At 41.8% G+C, this 22,583-nt stretch overlaps 1 protein-coding gene across 1 annotated transcript in view; it reads right to left on the bottom strand.

Moving 5' to 3' along the window:
- COBL (cordon-bleu WH2 repeat protein) overlaps window positions 1-22,583 on the bottom strand; it is a 159,783-nt gene that overhangs the window by 121,527 nt on the left and 15,673 nt on the right. The window lies entirely within an intron of this gene.

The raw sequence follows: 22,583 nt of genomic DNA, 5'->3' as shown, positions 1-22,583 counted from the left end.
TCATCCTGTGGCAGGATCACACTGACAGACATGATGAAAATTATTCCCTTGCGGGCATGATAAAGTCACTCAAAATAGAAAAGAAAAAATAATTTGTTTTTGGCAAAGAAATGAAAGTTATTTAATTATATTTTCGATCTTCCATTTGATTCTACTGATGAAAAACCTTACAGCCCTACATCATTTTAAAAATAAAATTTTAATGCCAGAAAGAAAAAAAAAGTCCAGAAGCAAACTGAATGAGAACATTTGTAGAAGAGGAAGCAGGGATGGAAGTACATAACCATGATCACCCAAGGGTGAAATTAAAGAAAAATAAACAGAAGTCAAGGTGAGACGATACAGTCTAATGGAAGTCATTTCTAACATTGCATCTCTAATTTCAAGCCTTTCATAAAGGTAACCAATCAATCATTAAAAAACATTGTGCTGTAGTTTCCTGATCTCAAGCCTGCAAGTTGAATAACTCATTGTTAAACATTTGCTACCAGGGATATCACCCCAGATCTGACCCATTTCATGAGAGGTTGAGATGCGTCCCAACACATGGCAGAGACCCTGGCGGCTCCGCTGCTTGTGGAGCGTTGCACAGCTGCCAAACAAGAGAAAACCGGCTTCCTTCTGGCCAGGACTCAGACTCCCGCACTGATGCTATGTAGCTGAGTTAGCGAGAGCTCATCCTCTGGCAGGAATGCCAAATGATTTGTTAGCCTACGGCCGGTATCCTCAAATACACTTTTTTTTTTTATACATCACCCACACTTTCGATTAAGAGTGCATTATCTCCCAATAAAAGCCTAACCCTCATTCCAGTCACAGAGGCGTTCCCTCAAGATCCAGCACAAAGCAGATCACATATCAGTTTCATGATACAGTCATTTTTTAGGGCAAAAAGAAGCCAGATGTACACTAACCTGATTTCCTGTAGTGCATGGGCAATGCAATTCATCCCACTGCTACTTTAGAGAGCCCTCACTTGGAGTGAAAGGACAGAGCTGTACTTGGGTTGGGCTTTAACTGATCAAGGAGTAACACTGCAGCCTAAAAATGCTTTTACACCTATTAACCACAGTCACACTAGGAAGCCTAACAGATCTACCTGTATCAGTTCCCAAAACAAAATAAAACACAAGCCCTAGAGAAAATCTTTTAAAAAGCAGCCAAATCCCAGGATTTGGGTAGATGCCCGCTGCAGTTAATGAAAACACTGCCTGAATAAGCAGTGCAAGGTCTGGTCTAATAGCTGTATCACAGGACTTTTGAGATACCACCCACAGGTTCAGTGTGTGGCAAAGACCGCACTATGAGCTGGTGCCATCATGTGCAACTCCATCAGGGTGCACATCAGTAAAGAGTAATGAAATGGGAGAGCAGCTAACGTTATGTAATTATTTGCCTCATCTGCCGAAACACATGATAAAGAAAACCAGAAGTCTTTTGTGGTTAAAGGCAAGAAAGCATAGGTGAGTTACTCTATTTTGGAACGTTATATTCCTGCGATCTAAAGCAGTACTATCGCATCTCTGAGTCGGAGATATAGCAATAGTTTTAACTCTACCTTGGGACATGTGATCAATACAAGACCCCACTAACAATTCATATTGGAGATTGGGTTAATGAACCTCACCTTCAAAAAAAATTTGGTCTAGAAAACCAGAAGTAGAAAAAAGGCACACTAGGTGGAGATGGTAGGATTCTTTCACAATGTTATCTGCCACAGCAGAAGACTCAGATGAACCAAAACTGATAAAGGCAATACACACTTGGGCTTTAGGATGCTGATGTTTAGCCAACAAGGTCTGAGCTAAAACTACCTGCCAGCACTGACCAAAATCAAAAGATTGACAAGCAATAGCCGTTAAAGTGACTTGAAGCAGAATCAGCAATGAATTAGTGCAAGGCATTCAGTGATCAGCCATGCAATCCTACTCCCACCAGTATTTTTTACTTATTCCTCCGTCATCCACACAGTCACATTGTTTTTCCCCACTTACAAAGTGCCAAGCTATTAGTCTCATTCCATTCCAAGTAAACGTGACAATAATAATAAAAAAGAAAACACTGGGGGAAACATCATGTTGCTCATGCTCACCTGAAATGTTATCCAGTTCCTTCTACCTGTGGCTAAATCAGGCTGCTTTGCATGGTAAGCTTAAATAGGAAAAGAGAATGATGCTATTTTTATGTTACTGATGCTTAAGCACAATGGCACCAGTTAGCAAAAAAAAAAAAAAAACCCAACAAACCAGGTGTCCATGCTAACATCCCAAACGCACTTAGAGAGACATCCAGACTACTGCCGCTTATACTGTAAAACACCCAAGCCCTGCTGACAGGGCACTCTGGTCTGTTCTCAGTGCTCTCAAATCTTCAGTGAGCTGGTTTAAGGATGCTCAGTTTAGCAGAGAGGAGGCTACAACCATACTGATGGCCACTGCACACTGAGTTCCCTGCAGAGGGCAAATCCTGTGGCTGAACTGTGCTAACTACAACATTAAAATACCAACTGTTGAGACAACTAGTGAGATTTCTCAGGATTATTCATGAAGTTTTAGTCAGATTCATGCTGGCTAACTGGATTCTTACTAACTATGCTCACCTGTGGGAAAACACCGGCATGGAAACAAAGCCAAGACTATTTCTAAGCAGGCTGGAATCACTGCTGGCATTGTGTCCTCTGCATGTTGTGGGCAAACACGCATCCCTTAAATGCACTCACTCTACTACCCGTCAGCTCTGTTTTTGTGAGGACACTACAGCTCTTGCCTCAACCTCTGCCTGGTGCCACAACTCCATGCTGACCTCTCTAGTAACACTCTTAGGTCTGGAAAGGTAACTTATTAGTTGGAATAGCTTTTATTAACACCCAATAATTACCTGACATCCAAAAGGGCTTCCCAAAACATCAGAAATACATATTTTTAGGCAGAAATTAAATTAATCAATAGCAGCTAACTCTATGTCTTTACAGGCTGCTGTCCAGAAGGTATTTGTGCTTTTTCTGAAACCTAGAGTTAATCTCGTAAGCTAGATGGTCCCAGGCAAGAGAGACAAAAAGCACAGCAGGCAGGCCTACTGAAGCCATTTATTTTCCAGCAGCACTGAGCTCTCCTAGAAGAGAGAAAGCCTCTGTGCTTCCTCTCAAGTTTACTTGCCCTTGGACAAACACTTGTGATCTTGTCACAGCTGACCTTACATCAATTTCTTGGGGTTGGGAGGGGAAGGCTCCACTCTCCACAGTCCAATGTCCACTGTTCCTATGTATTCAGAAGTCCACAGCGGCTGACACACTCGAGGACAAACAAGGAGATACAATTTACTTACTTTGGATCGGCCAATCTAGAACACCAAAGACATGAATCTACCCCCTTTTTTCATTTACAGAACAAGCCAGTACCAAAACTACAGGGCTGACAGGCTTCTCTTTAGAGCTAGAAAAAAATCCCCTAAAAGATCTAACGATGTATTTTCGTGAGATACAGTTTAGGTTCACTTGCTGAGAAACAGAATCAGAGATGCCAGGACATTCCTTACTCTCTTAATCATCTTCTTAATTAGCATTTATAATTCAGCCTTAATTCATACTCCCTCACATAGTAAGAAATCACATACATCAGTATACTAATGAAGGTTAATGAACCAAATATACGTGTCATAATATACGTATATAAGTGTCAATAAGATAAAGAAATATCCAACTTCTACACAACAGTCTTAACTGTTGTCAGACCCCGTATTTATGGGATGTCATAGGTGCTTTTATCAGGAAATCCCACTGAATCGGGTGATTTTCTATGTATTTTCATGGTCCTGATTTGCTTAATAAAATTTCTTATGAGGATCACATAGATTTTTGCTTTCACTTTTAAGATATTCTGTTCTAAGTGACACAGCAATCAAGTACTTCTTAGTTTAAATCGAAATTCAAGTATTTTGATTTATTAAAAGCAAATCTTAAACTTAATTGTAAAGTAATAAATCCTACTCCACCTCTACACTGGCATTAAGAGACCTATATTACCATAAAAACAGAAAGTATGATGAAAAAGAAAAATGTAAGTGTTAACACAGAAAAATACACTTACAACACCAAACAGCTGATTAGTAGGACTCTGAAGTTTGGTCTTGATTTATCACGTAAGAACAGAAATGTTTTAATGATTTTTAAATGTCAGCAAAACCCATTTGTTTAGTTAGTTTCCACTTAAAATTCTGTTTTATGTATCCTGTAGGTACATGTTGTAATTAACGGATTTTAAATCTCACAAAACAGAAAAGGATGTGGTATCAACTGAGCACTTAACAGCCTCATGCAGTACACTATGAAGAAAATCTTGATAAATCAGGCATGTCAACACACCCAGACAGTATCAAATGAGAGAGGAAGCAGCCAAATACCCTCCCTCTTTATCACACATTCGAATCAGGGACAATTATTCTGGGCATTTTACTGATGGATGGCACTGGCTCAGGACACAGGAGACAGACAAGGGTCTGGGCCATTATGGACTCTACAAAGTAAAACCAAGACCTTGCCTCACCCCTGTCAGCAAACTGGAAGCCACGGCAATAGTGTTCATATTATAAATGAGAACACATTACTAAGAGAGCAAAGGTATCTATCTCTTAGGAGCTTTAAATGCTCCTCAGAGATAACCCAATGCAAACATTCTTGAGGCTGCTCTGTAAGTACTGGTGGGGCATTACAGCAGCGACAGCAAGATTCTGTAGACATGCCTGAGCTAGCTGCAAACTCAGCAGAGCCTACCAAACCCACACAAGAGGCAGGGCATATTATAGCCTTGTAACATGAACTGCCATAGTTACACTAGAAATGGCAAAAGGCGTACATACCTCAAATGCAAGAACCAAAAACCATGATAATTTAAATCTGGTCTTTCAACCGAGAGGAAAGATTTCCGTCTCCTTGTCAAAAGCAAAGAAACAGCAATATTAATTACATCTTGACATCTGATTTCCTTCAGCTTCCTTGTCTTGTCAGGACTGATTGTGACATCAAAAAAGTCTCACTGAAGGTTTTCTCAATTCTGGAGCACTTAGTTGACTGTCTTCAACTCTGGATTTTATCTGCAGCTACCCTCTGAGTGGGGTGGTTACGAGGCCTCTCCTTTCTACCAGCCACCAACTTTCCAGACACTTAAAAAAACTATTACATTAGGTTTATCTTTTCCTCTGTCAATTAAACTGAAATCAAACCAATGGCTGAAAAAAACAAATAAACAAACAAGTTTTTTTTTCAAGAAAATACAGGCAAAGGACATCATCAAATAAACTTCATCTTATATGAAAATCATATTAAAATCTGAATTTGTATGGCTACATAAGCTATGGGCAGAGTATGCTGAAACAATGGTCGCTGTCCCATCTGAAAGCTGCCACCTGGGAATTTCACTGAATTTCACTGAATTTTTTTAGAGTTGGAAGGGACCATATAGATCATCTAGTCCAACTCCCCTGCCGAAGCAGGATTGCTTAGAGAATGCTACTCAGGACTGCATCCAGGCGGGTCTTGAAAATCTCCAAAGAAGGGGACTCCACAACCTCCCTGGGCAGCCTGTTCCAGGGCTCTGTCACCCTCACCGTGAAGAAGTTTCTTCTCATATTCGAGTGGAACCTCCTATGTTCCAGCTTGTGCCCATTGCCCCTTGTCCTCTCACTGGCAACCACTGAAAAGAGTCTGGCTCCCTCCTCCTTCAACCCACCCTTGAGATACTTATAGGCATTAATAAGGTCTCCCCTCAGCCTTCTCTTCTCCAGACTAAAGAGTCCCAGCTCTCTCAGCCTTTCTTCATAAGGGAGATGCTCCAATCCCTTAATCATCTTTGTTGCCCTTCGCTGGACTCTTTCCAGTAGTTCCCTATCCCTATTCAAGAGAATTGGGGAGCCCAGAACTGGATGCAATACTCCAGTTGTGGCCTCACCAGTGCAGAGTAGAGGGGGGAACACTGAATGGAAACAGAAGGAGGGGAATAACTGCAGATCTTCCTCCTCACAACCGATATAAACCAAAACAAAGAAATCCTGGACTCAGTGATGTCACTTGGAGCTTTGCCACTGACCTTGCAGAAAGCCAGGTTTTCAGCCTGATAGAACCTCAGCAGAGCTCAGTTTCATCTCTGTGTTGACAGCCCTGCTTGCTGCCTCCCCCAGCTTGAGCACGACTTTCAAGCACCAGGACAAAGCTGAGCACCAGCAGCATCGTACCCAGAGAAGCTTTGGGATGTTGAGAGCAACTGCACGGTACTGCCCTGGACATCCAACCAGCTGCCTTTTAGATCTGCAAAAGTACAACTCTCTTATGTTCTTACTACATCTTACTGAAAACTGAAAGTATCAAATATAACTAATGTATAAAAAAAAAAGATTAAAAAAAGATTAAAAAATCAATTAAAAAAGCAAGCAAGCCTATCTTCATGCATTACCACCCTGACTTTGTATCATTTCCGATTCTAAAATCACTCAAGAGAGGTCAAGGAAATCTGAGGACGCAAGATAAAGTCAAAGCTGCCACACCACAACCTCTTTGGTCACCTCCTCTGAAATAGGAAGGTCAGTGGCATAGTGATAATTGGTGAAATTACCAGCATACAGAGAGCACTCCCTGAGCCAGGGCCTAACAGTTGCTCACTTGACACATGCTGGCACCGTTCTTCCAAAAGAGAGATGAGGACACTCAACCACTAGCAGATCTAGCATCCTCTCCAATGTTTATCGGACTTTCCCAGCCAGGAAAATCCTGGATGCAGCTTAACAGAGCAAGGTTCCTCCAAACACTTCTCTTCTGCTGAGCCTGACACAAAGTGCACCCAAGCAAAGCAGCAAGGCAACAGAAACACAGCGAGACAGCTACCAAAACAAAAGTGAAAGGGGACTCGATTTCCTAGCTGAGTCAGGGGTTTTCCACACTGAATCCAGAAGCACAGATGGTGAACAGGGAGCTGAAAGATTTAAAGACAGCATTTCAAGTTTCTACAGCTAGAACTGGCCCCTCAATAAATAATACAGAGTTCCAGTATTTCTGACAGATCCTCCAGAAAAAATGCCGCCCTTTATTTTGGAACTAAACCAAAAAAACATGCATATTTTTCCACACTTCCTGAAGCAAAAGTAGTAACATCCACTCTAAGATCTTGTTTATAATGTTGCTTGAGTGCCACGCTTGAAATAGAGGCTATAGCAAAGGGATGCATAAAAGATTTTTTCCCCTCTCGCACACCCATTTATAGTACAAATTGCAGCAAAAAGTATTACTGGTTTATATAAATAAAACATACTTTTTCCCACAAAATTCTACCTTCAAAAAGTAGACTACTTAAGAGGTCAGGTTAGTTAAAAGCCATGTCATTACAAGAGCTCTATTTCAAAATTTTGGCAGCCCTCTTTATCTTACTACACCAGACTATGTAAAATCTTACACTTGGTGCGCTATCACAGGCTCATGAGATATCTCAAAACAGTACTGCTCTTTGGCTTATACATTGCTAGAACTAAACAAAAGTATTGGTAGCTTTCATTACTCAAAACTAAATTTTGGTTTTTTGTTTCTTGCCAGCACTGAAAAATAAAACTTCCTCCTCTGCGGGCTACCTGGTCAAGTCAGGTGTGCCAGAGTACATGTACCTAATCCCACGCACACCTGCCTACAATAAATCGTTAACCCAGTCCTGGAGCAGGAAGGTGAGCAGCAACCAGGCTTAGATGGACCATTCATCAGCCTGAGCTGCTGAAGGAATGCTAAACCCAGTGGAAAAGCAGGGAGTAACCAAAAGCAGAGAGGGGCAGAGGAGTCAGGAGGAATTTTGACTAACATAGGCACTAGGACCACCAAGCTTCTTCCCACAAGCCACCAGCCACTGCTGAACTTTGTCTTAAGTCTAATTCTAGCTCTAAAGAAATGTCAGTGATGCCATTTGAGTTACTCCTGCGAGCTCATCCAGCCCCAGCCCCTCAGGATAAATGTCACTGAATGAGCATGGGCTACTCACACCAGTGTGGGAAGGGTGCAATGTTTTGTTGCACTCTCCTTTCATGAAACAAATCATCCCACACCTGTGGCTGCTGCACCCTGTAATTGAGAAGAGCACAGGCATGCTTCTCACCTTCTCAGGACATACGGCATGCAAATGCTGCTTTCTGCTTACCCAAATGATATCATGCATATGCATTTGATGTAACAGGAATGTTACCATATGAATAATGCATTTATTATTTAGATTCAGCTACTTCTGTGCAGCACTGTTTTATTTTCTATGCAACTTCTGATACAATACTCCTCTACAATACTTTGAATAAAGAAATTATTTGAGACATCTACTGACATGGGCACAAGCAAAGTGAGCTGATCACTTCTTGTTGCTGTATGGAGGAACATCACCAAATCCTGCTGGCAAAGCAAGGATACTTCCAGACCAGACTGCAGCCACTCCAGGCCTCCTACCGGGCTAAGTTCAGTCTCACAGCATCAGGGAATGGGATCAGCCAGCGAAGGATGATCTGTTCAGGAAACCGCTAGACCAACCTTTTTCTCCTCCCACCCCCATTGAGTAGGCTATTGTATGCCAAAAATATTACCATGCAATAACAGAAGATGTAGGAGATCCATAACCATCTGTGTGTCACCACTGCCCACATTCAGAGATAGAGAAAGAGACACTGCAGGCATTTACACACCACAAAGTCATTTGTTGACACTACTGTCAATATCATATCCTTACAACAGGATGTGCTGTTTTTGACAAAGCAGTTGCTCTGCTAGGTCCATAAGCATGACAACAGAGCACACTACAGCTTTTGCCTGGCCTGTGAGTGTCAAAACCTATGTTCCCTCCTATCAAACATCATGTATTCTTTGTGCTTTCTGTGGGACAGCAAATGAATGCCTGGAGGCAGATTCCTCCCAACATAATCCTGACATAAGCAGCAACACAAGAAGTCCCCCTGGAGTGAATCAAACACATCTATGCACGCAGGCATACACATACAGAGATTAGCCAAAATACCATTTTCAAACAGTCCTGTTTCCCTGTCAATGTCCAAAGTCTTATTAATGCATCAACCTTATTCCAATTATCCTGACCAAGCTGCTGTTAAAAGCAAGCTCTGCTTTATCACAGATGTCCTTGACCACAGGATTAGGACCAAAGAGATGGGATAGGAAGAGAAGGATGAGAATTTCATTTCACCAGTGCTTCTCTCAAAGTAAATAATGAATTAAAAGTTTAATCTTTCACTGAATACCTGGCATGTTGATAGTCTTGGTAAATGACAACTAAATTAAACATATATGAATGGTGTCACATAACAAGTCTAACCGCTTATTTTTAAACTTGGAAGTGTCTGAACAATTGAAAATATCTGGGTTGGGCTTATGAAGTAATTCCACACACCCTTTTCACGCACTCAGTCTGCATAGCTGGTAGTAGTAGATGGCACTGAAAAAATAGAAGAAATCTCAAAGACAAAAAGGGAAAAACTTCCTATACTCATGACATTAATGAGAAAATAGTATGTAGCTTAGTATTGCTTTCAATGTCTCCTGCAGAAAAGGATGGGACAGGCTCAGGATGGAAAAAAAACCCCTCTGTGTATGCTATCAGTGCTAGCATGAAAAAAACACTTCATAAAAATAAGATAGCCTAGCCTTAACCTCACTTAGCAGTCTCTCACTTGAATTAGCAAACTTACACCCACAAGGAACTGGTGTCAAATAGACAAACAGTGTGTTTTTGCATTTTAATTATGCATATACATACAAAAAGGGAATTTTTGTCAATCCTTAAACATCTTCTGTTGAAAGAAGAAACGACTAACGTTAACAGAAATCTTATTCCGGCTGCATTTGGTATTATTTAACAAGTAACTTCTGCAGATAATTAATTCAACTACTTTGCAGTTTTTACTTCAGCCAGTCTGAAGAAAAGCCACAGAGATACACAGCCCAAACACGGCTACATATTTCCAAGTGTTTTCCTGGATAGTTCCTTAACATAAGTTGGAGGGGAAGAGTATTTTAAGGACAGGTATACAGGCCTGCCCATCTAACTAGAAGGGCGAATCTTCCTCCCAGTGCCTGACCGACAGCAGCCAGCAGGGCTCAGGCCAGTCCTGCAGGCGAGGTGCAGGCAGCACAGGGGCTGGAGGCAGCCATTTCTTCCTGCTGCCCCTTCCTCCTCGCTCTTGCTTTCCTCCTCACCCACCTCCTCCACTGGCTGCCATCCCTCCAGGCCGCTACCAGCTTAGCCATGGTGCCTCCTGAGGCAGGTCAGTCAGAGCTGCTCCTCACAGGGGCCGGCCCTGCAGGCCCCACCACCAACACCTTGCCAGTTATGCACAGTACAGCTAATAATTAGCACCACTGGCTAAAATGAAGCAGCAGAAAAGAAGCTTCACTTGCCATTTGGCTTCTCCAGTCAAGGCAAGGTGCCCAGGAACCTGCAGCTGAGGCACAAGTAGAGGCTGCGGGACAGTGAGGTCCCATCCATTTCTCTGCTGCAGAGGAATAACCTCCATATCCCGCCACAACCCAGGAAGATCCCTCCACCTCTTCCAGCTCATCCAGTTTCTCCTTCTCTGGCAACACAGATACCACAGCAAAGTGCTCAGACACTGGTGACATGGATAGCTAACAGAGACGAAGAGAGAAGCAAGGTTTCCTGGTGGTGTGCCCAGTGATCTACCTACAGGCCAACCTCCAGCGCCTGGGCTGCCTAAGGCCCGCAAGTGGTCGAAGTGTCAGGCCGTGTGCAAGAAGCCTCGTGCCAGACAATTCAGCCTCTGGCTATAGCAGAACACAAACCAACAGTGACAGTTGAAGATAACATGAGCCAAGAAGGTCATGCAGCAAACAGTGCAAAACCCTTAGGGCCAGTTCATCTCTACCCTTGAGCCGCTGACTTCATAGAATCATAGAATGGTTCAGGTTGGAAGGCACCTTAAAGATCACCTAGTTCCAACCCCCTGCCATGGGCAGGGACACCTCCCACTAGAGCAGGTTGCTCAAAGCCCCATCTAACCTCCAGGGATGAGAAATCCACTACTCTGGGCAACCTGTTCCAGTGTCTCACCACCCTCACAGGAAAGAATTTCTTCCTGACATCTAATCTAAATCTCCCCTCTTTCAGTTTAAAACTGTTACCCCTTGTCCTGTCACTACACTCCCTCATAAAGTGTCCCTCCCCATCTCTCCTGCAGACCCCCTTCAGGTACTGGAAGGCTGCTATAAGGTCTCGTCAGAGCCTTCTCTTCTCCAGGCTGAACAACCACAACTCTCTCATCCTGTCTTCACAGGAGAGGTGCTCCAGCCCTCTGGTCATCTTCAGCCTTCCTCTGGACCCGCTCCAACAGGTCCGACTTCACTCCATGTCAAACATATGTGCTTTATGAAAGTACTCAAGGAAACTATGAAGGCCAATGAGAAGTTTCATCCGCAGCGCAGAGATGACAATTCTTCATTCTAAGGCCACCGCTGTGGGATGACACACTGCCTCAGGATTTTGGCAAGAGGACTCCAGTCTTACCTGTATCCTACAGCTTCGGCTGGTGGTACACCTACAGAGGTGTTATCAACACAGAATCTCCAATTATTTCAAGAAAACTGGAATTACTTTTCATTTTTGCCCTCATTTTGTCCCCCACTCACTCAAATCTAGCATGGTAGTGATACAGAAACGTGTTACTCAGTGATCATTACGAAAACTTTTAGACAAACTTTTATCAAATTTTGAAAGCCTACAATTCAGGCAAGCCAGACCCCCTTCTTTAGGGAAAATGAACTTACAAAATTTTCACGAATACAGAGATAAAATAAACCACTCAAATGGTTAATGCAGTAAAATCAAATACATAAAGAAGTAAGGGTATAAACAGCAGTTTCTTAAAGCCAACTCAGGGAATGCTACTTCAACATCAAACACTGAAACAAGGCAACTGTAGCTTCCTCTTACAGTCACACAGCATAGGGACGCAGCAACACACCTGGATGGTGGCAGACAGGCTCCGTACACTGCCCAAACTGCAAAACCCCATCCCTGCATTTTTACTTCAGGTTTTCGATTATCTCATTATTGAATACATGCCAGTAAACCAAGGACTGCAAGCATCACAATACTAACTTCTCACACAGGTTAAGTTGGCAACAATGGTCTTAAAAACAAGTAGCCGAATTTTGATACTCCTGCTAAACTCAGGATCTTCAAAAACATGACACCGTTTAAAAAAAAAGCAACTCACGACACAGAGGTACCTGTCACTATGACTAAGACACCTGTACTCCTGCAGATATCCTTCTGCTCACACCCTTGCACCCTTTTTCTGAGTCAAAAGAGAGGTACAGTAGCTGGAACACAGCTTTCTGAGGTCAAGAGAGTTTCCCCAATCATCTTCTGTGGTCACCTGTTGGCAAAATGGGTGTGTAAAACCTCATTGAGGAGCACGTCTCTATTTAAATGACTCACATTTATAGCAATGCTGCTGTTTTCAGAGCTTTAAAACCTGTTACGTTTCTCTTGGGAGGGAAGACAAGGCGGCGGGGGGGAAGGTATTTATTCATATTGATACCGAACACTTGTCTCTCGATGCTGGTAAGTATTTTTAAGGACTCACCAGTTTGGTCAGGTGTTTGTCCGCAGTTGTAAGCGAGCGGAGACACAGGACCACCCGGCCAAGGGCCACCCGGGGGAGCTCTGTCACCCGCAGCACCACCAGAAGCCAGGCTTCCCTCCCTCCCTCCACCTGAGCTCCAACCCAAGCTTTCCCAGCCTGGCAGCAGCTGCTCATACCCCACGCTATTCCAGCGTTCTCGGAGGGGAGGCTCCAACTCCTGTTCTTTCAAACACTATTTTTAGCTACTGCTGCGTTCTTATTGTTCACCATGAAAAACAAATATGAGAGCCAAAAGAGAAATCCCCTTTCCTTTGGCAAAACCGTGCTAATTACACCACTGTTAGAGAATGAACTTACTCCAATCACAAGAGGCAAACAGGCATCTCAGCTAACTACACTGGCTGGAGGGGTAACAGCAGTCAGGCTGATTTTGTAACAATCCTTGCAGAAATAAAATTGATAAATGTTTAATTCCCTTGGTATGTGAATCAGCATAGTTCATTACATTAATGGAGTAACCCTAACTTAACCAAGGAAATAATCTGCTCCTGGGATCTCTTTACCATACACATGCTATTACCAAACTTTATTTCTGAGCAAAATGTGTGTGTATAAAACTAACAGTGAAATTGACAGTGTTCATTTTTTTCATATTAAAAAATATAATCATACGAAAATTATTAAAGGAAACTACGCACAAGGCATGGAGATTTAAAACTGTTTCCAGTTGTCATTATACTGACAGAACTAAAAATGTATATGATAAAAAAAAAAGTGAATATGTATGAAATGTATTTATAGCATTTTATTATTACTTAGAGAATGAGAACCCAGCAGTTGATTTTTTATGATCATTTCCTGACTGTACAGCAAACCCAAGATACAATAACAGCAATGTTACCCTTCTAAAATCTAGTATCTGGGACAGAATACACATGAATCACATCTTCGGGATGCAAGGCATCAGGAGAAAGAAAGAATATGAAAGCCGTATTTGTACAAACTGGAAAAGAGGAAAAATTATATTGCAGGAGAAAAGACAATAAAAACTAAAGAAAGACACAGAAAGAGAAGGAAGAGAGACATATGGCCTGCCAGATCAACCCTCTCTTGTCAGCCACTGGTAAGAAGGTATGCTTAAAAAGAACGGAGGAATACAACAACGCTGAAAAACTGATAGAAGGATGAAAAAGCTGAAATCCAGCTGGGAAACAAGGAAGAGGAAAAAACATCCCTTCTTCTGAAACTTTTCATTATTTTACATTATATGTTACTACTACTATTATATGAGCTACTTGCCCTTATCACATTTACTTCTATGAATTACCCGTGTCCTAATAAGGAGTAACATTTTACATTTTCAGCGAAATTTGTAGCCATTAGTAACAGGTAAGCAAGCTATCCCTTTTTTTAAGATGGAAATTGAGAAAGAGTGGGGAGCAAGTGCCTCCCCCCCCAAAAAAAAAAAAAAAAGAACAGCAGGGCTGCCAGAAGAATTTGATGCATGAACTACTAGATTTTGCTGCTTTGACCACGCAGGAAGTTTAAGAGTTGAGGTTTTCTAAACCTAACCTCTTACAAATATTTTCATTAGCTAATACTAAGAAAACTGTCATTCTGCAACTTGACTCTCAATTTAAAACTCACTTTTATGTTTTTAAGAATGGAAGTGACACTCTACACAGACTTAACCCAAGGCCTTTTAAAGTGCTCTGCTTTCCAGCTGAAAAGAGTCTGTGGAGAAACCTAGTACTGCCAGACACCCAGTGTATCTGTTCTTTTTTTCAGTAATCTGCTGAAAGCTAATCTTCAGTATCACAAGTAAGCCATTGTGTGCAAAAAAAAGACCACTGTCTCTACTCCTGTTGCATATAGAATAACTATTCTACAGTACCCCATTTGGAGCAAGAAAGAAAAGCGGAAGCAGGTTTTTTACAGTTAATATAATGGAATTATGCATCACAGGGCACATCCATTCCATGTTGCTGAGAGTAAGAAATTGATGAATTAAAAAAAGATTCATCAATCAGCTTCCTGACTATTAGTATGTTTTGTGGAAAGTGCTCACCAACAGAAAAATGCTTAATATTGCATCAGTCATTCTGCAGTTAGATCCAGATCCTGAAGCAGTGGTTGTTCATTTTTCCTTAGATCAACTTCAATCATCTCTGGTTTAATTCTTGACTAGATATCCTGAACTCACTTTCTGTTCTATTCTAGATAGCAGGACATCTTGGCAGTGCCAGTGGTTGACCTGCAGTCAATCAGCATCATAATTTATGACTTCTCATGATCCCTCCCCATCTAATGCCAGCTATCACAGAAAACTAACAGAATACTCAAGTTTGAACGTGAGCTTCAAAGGAGAGAAAAAAACCCATGCGCTTACAGATACCCTAAAACAAACTGCTCTTTCCCACTCTACTGTCAGATCTCACATGTAACAAAATTTTAAAAATTGCACTAGCAGAGGAGCTGAAAGATGGACTGATAGACGGAAAGAGATCCGACATCTGTCCAAGATCAGAAATAATGTTCTCACCAGCTACAGCAGTGGTGCAGATCAGTTTCTGATACGCTCAAATGCAAAATGAATTCAGTCTGAGTCAGATCCACAGCTTGAAAACTGAAAAGCCCTCTTGGCATGTTGCAGTATTGCTTAAAAAAGGCAGCAATTGGATTTTAATAGTAACAGCCAGACTTCTTTTAGCTATTGGATTGCAAGTTCACCAAGAAAGCACATAGCAGGTGAGAAACCCGCAAGTCCCCAAGAACAACAGATGCTAAAACAAGGATTCCTAGATCACAATGAGGCAATGGATGAGCTATTACTGAGAGCCAAAAAGGAATGCCACTGAAGTATGTTTTTAATATATTTTATATCATTATAAGTTTATTCTAGAAAAGCCACTGATATTCTGCTATAGGCAGAGAAATGTTCGTCCTATTAGACAGTCTGATTTAATTCCTAGAAGTGAGCAACACATTCCCTCCCATTACCAGTCTGGTCTCAGACTAAACACAGAACACTATCCCTTTAGAAATGTTCCTGAAGTTTGTGTCTCTATATAAAGTTCATAGTCCCCAGCTGTCACAGCCTCCAAGACACTCTGTACTACTTCTGTATTTTATGACAAAAATTTGGCATTAAGGACAGACAACTCAATATCAAAATTACTCAGCAGCTGTCACACAAAATGTGTATTTTGTTTTCTCAAACAGAAAAAAACACGCCTAAAAAAGTTAATGAAAAGGTATTTATGTTGTCTCATAACAGGATTCAACATCGAAAAACAAAATCCTTAACTTTTCATAGCAGTGCCACCAAGAGACATTGGACAAAAATTATCCCCTCTGTTTTGTGGTAGTGGATGGTCTCCTGGGCTAACTATCCATGTGCAATAGACCAGAGGTGAAAAACCTCTGGTCAAATCAAGATTGGCAAATGACACCTTCTCTAAACTCTTTGCTTTCAGCTATCCTTTCCAGTCAAATCAAAATCCCATGTACTTTGAGGATCTAAGATGTACAAAGCACAGGAGGTATTATTATAAGCAGCAGCCTGCTTTTGAACACCTCCCTTTGTGCCCTCACCACTGTATTTCAGCACAAACCTACAAGGTAGCATCTGTATCTCACACCAAAAAAGTGGTGTGAATCTAAAAGCTGAAAATCACAACTGAATTGTGGGTGAAAAAACCAGAAGGATGTATTTCCTTCTCTTGTTATCTTGAGTGTATCACTGTACATGTGTCTTCAAATACAAAATCCAGACAGTTATGCCACCTTTCTTGTCTAAAATGACCCATATGAGGTCGTATATCTGCCACTTTTTCTATAACAGTATTTTTTTTTCAGGTAGATACAGTACACCATGTGATCTACCTGGGGAGAGTTTTGCCTGAAATCACTCCAAACAGCAGCTTAATTCAAACTGAATTAAGGCTGAAGTATCATGCCTCCTTCATTCGTCCTCCCAGGGCAATGAAAGAGAAACTGTTTCCGTAGCAGGACTGGAGCCCCACTTTGTTTTTCTTGATCTTGGATTTATATTCATAGCTGATCATTAATGAGTCTTTGGTAGCTAAATCACAACAGCTCCTCTGTCTGCAGTCAGCATGGATATGAAAGGGAAATAACCCCTTCTCCCCCCGAAAAAAGAAAGAAAAGAAAAAAGGAATCCTCTCCCAGAGCCAAACCTCAGTTTACACAGCATGAAGCAATCTCTCCACAAGCCGGCTTCTCTTCTGGGCAGGTTTCATGGGATCACGGTGCCACAGAAATGCACAGGATCTGCCTTGTTTATGCCCTGTTCCTTTCGAAGCCTGCTCACACCCTCCCCTCTGAAGTGGGTTTATATGTGGCAACACCTGTGTTATCTTAGAAATGCTTTGGCCAAGAATAATGTGGTACCCAGGAGCAGACTCTTTTTACACCTGCCTGCTGAGCACAGAGGGGCACGTAACCCACCTGAGTGGTTTGGAGTCAGCATCGACGGGCCTTCCTATAAAGCAACACAGTCAAAGCAGTAACTTGGCAGCGTATGACGTGCCAGAAGCTCAGCTCAGCAAAAAAAGCAGGATGGAGCCTTGAGAGGTAAGTGTAGTCAGCAGGAGAAACACAACGGACAAGGCAGACTTGAAAGGGTATGCAATGTGTTGGGGGGAAGCAGGGGAGGAGAAGAAATGCTACATCATAAGAGATCTGTGTTAGACAGTGAAATGGGTACACCACTCAAATGCCTTTAAGGAGGGAACATCTGCAGAGGCTCCCATACCAATCAGAGGCTTACAACACCTTTTAATGAGCATTTCTTAATACCCTTCCTCCTCACCAAGGATTCAGGCCTCCTTGCCCTTTGTCCCACATCACAGAAACCTGAACAGAATTCAAACAACTTTGAGGTGGCATGAAACCTCCATTTTTTTACTTCAGTCTTCAACACCTCCATTCACACCCGTTAAACACAAGGATTTTGTCTGAATGCTTGACTGTATTTTCCAACAGCTGGATCTGTTGGAAAAATCCACTGTGACTTCCAACAGCAAAAAACATCACCTTTGCTCATCTGTCACAGATGCCTGCTGCATGGTCAGGGTCTAGGACAGTACTATACTGAAAGGAATAAACAAACCAGAAGTCACACAGTGTGAGCGACTGTTCCTCCTTTCTGATGGCAGTGGTGGACTGCAGTGGATATTGCTCGTTATTGTTGTATTTTAGTTTAGCCTTGCAATCCCAGAACTGTGTAATAAAGCTGCATCATCCATGCCCCATCCACAACCAGCAAGATGCAGCGCAGGCACAGGAACAGGCTCTCTGTGCAGGTTCACACAGTCAGGGCATCTGCTGTTGTACCCATGTTTGCAGAATTTACCTGTCCTAGGAACAGGACTGACTCCATTTCTGATTCTAGCCCTTGTGTAGCAACTCTAATCTGCAAAGTTTTAGAAAAATATGTTAGGCTGTATACTAAGGGAAACCATTTCCCACTGCAAAGCCGACACAAAGGATTTGTGTTGTGGTTTGGGTTGGGTTGGCCAATGACAAGACAACAGGTGCTCTCCCCCACCTCTCACTCCAAGGAGAGGAAGAAAAGAGAGAAAGAGATTTATGAGTTTAGGAAAAACTAAACTAATTTAATAGAATATTAATAATAAAATAAAAAAGGAAATAATGAAAAAGATATAATATATACAAAACCGTATCAAGGTCAAAGGGAGATATCACCAGCAGGCACTGGGAAAGTGATTCCCACTGGGAACTGGATTCCGGAACACTCTGATGTGGATCAAAGGTAGATGAACTGACAGGGTCTTCCTTGGCCATCAGCCATCAAAGAAAAAGAGCCCTTGAAGAAGAGCCAACCTGACCCCTGTCCTCCCTCAGCTTTTATACCGAGCATGGCAGATGGCTGGGACACCCTATTGGTCAGTTTGGGTCACCTGACCTGCCCGCCCCTCCCCACAGGTGCAACCCCTCCACGGGGTAAACAACCGAGTCAGCTGACCCTGGTTGCCACGGCAACAAGGATCAGCCAGAGCCTCTCCCACTGAACAGGAAGTTGGTTCTGCTCCATCCCAAACCAGGACAATTTGCTGAAAAAATGATTGGTAAATACAATGTTTACATGTACAAATAAAGCTTTCTAAGTGGTTGCTCTAACTTGTACCTGAGGTATTTTAGTTTATGCAGCAGCTCAGGAACTAGAATAAGGATAAAAGAGGCATCAAACCATGCAATTCATTATGATTTCAGCGCTGTTTCTCTCCCAGAAGATGCAGCACTGAAGCAGCCCCCAGATCTTTACATAAAACTCCACAGAGAGACTTTACTTCTATCAGCCACTTCCAAGGAGCAGTCTGTTTTAACGACAACTTCAAAGGATATAAAAATTTGACAGAATATAGATGCATACACCTGGGTAAACACTTTAATCCCAAGTGTTGTTTAAACTTACGCCTACGTGATCTTAAAGGTCTGCTCTGCAGACTCCTTAACTGACCTCGCTGGCTCTTGCACACAACCCAAGCCCTGCGTTGAAGACCAAAGCCTCAGACTGAAGAGCCAGACCTTCCAGGCTAGCTCCTACAATCCCCAGAGATGTTTAATTATGATAAATTATAAAAATTTTCTCTGCATTAATAGTGCTTTTTAAAATTACTATAATTTATATTAAAATGCGGTATTATTCACATCACTTAAAAAACACTGACTACTGTCTCTCAAATAACCAATTTAGACTGAAACACTCCTGACTTACACTCATATAAATTAGCAATGAGTGAAGGTTATGGTTGGCTTCTTCCCTGTGCAGGCAACAAACAGCACTCTGCTGCAAAATTACATGGGGGTGATCCAGAGCTTTACAGATCATTCATGATGTTAGTATCACATATCATCCATGAAATTAGGAACCACTACAAGATGACGCACACTGGTACAAACAAGTTGAGGAGAATTTGACCAAACAGGTCCTGAATATCTAAGTCCTGTTTATGAAGAAAACGTAACTGTTCAAGAGGTGTTAAGGTACACCGGAGATGTGCGGCCTTCAGGAAAGCAAGCAGAATCAAGTGAAATTCTGTAATACAGAGAATCTCACATGCAGAGACCATGCAGTGCATTCTCATATTCAGACACGACATTAAACACTGGAAATGAAAAAAACAGACACTATCCAAAGCTTCAGAACTAACATGCCAGGTACAAGACAGATACTAATCAATGCAACAATGAGCACATGAATAACTACATGATTTCACAGACAGTAACACAAAGGCTAATTTTTGTTTTGGCTTAAAGCATGGAAGCGTATATATAAGAAAACTGTATAGAACTGTCATTTAGAAAAATACTGCAAAACAGAAGTACACAGAGCAAACTGGCTAACCTGTACAACTGTACACAGAAACAGCCTGACTGCTCTGCGAGCATTACTGTCACACTGAAAAACCATCTTTCCTAGTGACAAAGACTCACAGTAAACTGCTGTATGAGGGAGACACTAATTTTTTTTTTTTTAAAAAGTATTACATTAGATTTAAAAAAACCAAAAAACCCACAAAATACACACACACACACACACACACACACACACCCACCCCCTCAAATCCCAAACACCAAACTTGTAGCTGCTTTTGTCCTGGTGATCACAAAGAACTGGCTAACTCTCTCCCTTCTCCATCCCACCTGCTTCAGAGCAGACAGCAGTCTCATCCAGCACATCAGCTATGCAGCAGAACATTTTGAATCCCCACTAGAATGGGGTGTATTGTCTGGAGGATTTACACCCAACTACTCTGGTTTTCCATTAATGCTAAATTACAGTCATCTGTACAAAAATGGAAAAGCAATTCTTTGCCAAAAGGCAACTAAACATTCACACTCAATTTCCCTTTAAAATGCTACCAGAGAGTAATGTGGTTTTTTTCCCCTCCCAAAATAAAACCACCCCCATGCATGTACTTGGAAGTGAGTAACACTATATGGTCTTCACACATATGCACTATTCTACCATAGACATAAACGTGTCACTTAAAACTTGACAATGTTATGTGTGTATACACATACACACACAAACCCCAAGCAGTATCTCCACCTTTTTCTGACAAGTTACAGGAACTCAACATTTTTCCATATTAGATCAATATAAATAGCCCGCTACACAATCCAAAACTGGTTATGCTTTTTTTTTTTTTTTGTCTTGGGCTTCTGCACTCACACAGAAACCCACTTACTTCAACATGTTCCCCCTCTTTCAGACAGATGCTTAATTCTTCAAGGAAAAGGAGGGAAGATCTAGTGTAGCTGCTGGGTTGTTTAGCAGAAAAGGATTCTCAAATGAAAACAGTGGTTTGAAAATTTCTTCTCCATCCTCTCCAGAATAGGAAAGTCTTGAACTGGAGATTCAGCTTGTTCATCCCTCTCTGAAATAGCCTAGAGGCTTGCGTCCAGAAGGGGACTCCTATAAGAATTGCCTTTATGACCTGCGGCCCCTTTCCTGACGTCTTAACCGAAAACCTCGCTGCCGGCCCCAAAGCCTTAACTTTCACCTGACCTTCAGTCAGCTCCTGCCACTGGAGTGGAAATGCCAGAGGAGGAGAGCAGAACAGGATACAGCACCTTCATACGTTAAATCACTGTTGTGTGGGCGTCCAGACATGAGTTTGAAGGGGGTTCATTTGAGGGGGTTGTTTGTTTTTTGGGGGTTTTAAATCACAGTTTCTGTCTCAGAATGCCACAAACTCACTTTGTCGAGTAAAATCCTGCCAACGACAGGATTGTCAGTGGTAGAGTCACAATAGTCAGCTGAAAGGCTTGTTTCCCCTCCCCAACAAGGCTTTTTCCCCTGCTTAACAAAGAAATCACAAAATGTTTTAGTGAACACTAGGGCCATGGTATGCATAGACCATTTTTCTATCTGTGTGTATCATTTTTGTACTTGTTTATACTAGAAAATTGAATCATTTTCACCAAATTGATAAGCTTAAAAAAAGCCAAACATGTTATTCAGTGTGGGGAAATGGTGACTTGTAGATGCACACATTTAAATAATCATTGGCTTAAGGAGTAAAGAAATACATCATTTTTCAATGTAAAGTAAAGCCAGGCACATACTCCTCGTCATAGCTGAGTCCACAGTATTGCAGTGGGAAAACCATGCTGGGGTTGGGGGGCACGAAAGAGCAGACCGCAGGCAAACTACACTAAATATTTGGATAGATTTCAAAGCATGTATTAGCAAGAGACTTGGGCAAATGAAAGCTCCATCTCCCAAATAAATAGGACTTTTCTGACAGCTTATTTTTTTTTCCTGCTGATCATTTATTTATTCGGATTCTCTTGCTTGCCTACCACTTAACACACATCACTTAGTAGTCATCATTATTCAGTCAAGATTTAGGGTCTCATCCAGTCATGATCTGATCTACTTCTGACTGCAAGCAATGGTCAATACCTATTTATGTGAAAGGTGGAAATAGAACATAACCTTGGGATTATTAATGATGCCCTTATAATGTTACTTGCTTTTCCACAGGTCTTTTAGTGTTTTTTACTTAACTCTGTAACTAAAATATTCCCATCAAACTCCTTGCACTTGCAGTCATTTTCCAATTTCACGCCTTAATAAAAAATGCCGCACAACAATTTATAAACGCAGCCTGTACTTTCAATGAAAACAAGTTGCCAGTCATTCCACAAATAAAAATCCTTGTGGCTCCACGACTTTCCTTTGAGTCATGAGTAAAGAGCAACTAGATGCTAGAAACTCTGAATAACCCACACACCCACGCTACATGCGTCCAAAGAAGATCATTTCCCAGCAGACATTTGTGGACTTGTTACTAACGATCCAGCTGCTAATTTAGCATCTGCTCTTGTTCTCAGGTTACCAGCAGGTCCCTCCCTAACCCTCAACCCCGCTCTGAATGGGTCGTACTCACGCACGGCTTTGCTTC

This window comes from Numenius arquata, chromosome 4, assembly GCF_964106895.1.
Source record: "Numenius arquata chromosome 4, bNumArq3.hap1.1, whole genome shotgun sequence".
Taxonomy (NCBI): Eukaryota; Metazoa; Chordata; class Aves; order Charadriiformes; family Scolopacidae; genus Numenius; species Numenius arquata.
The sequence above is the reverse complement of the archived record's forward strand: the minus strand, read 5'-3'. Positions and strand labels throughout refer to the sequence as shown.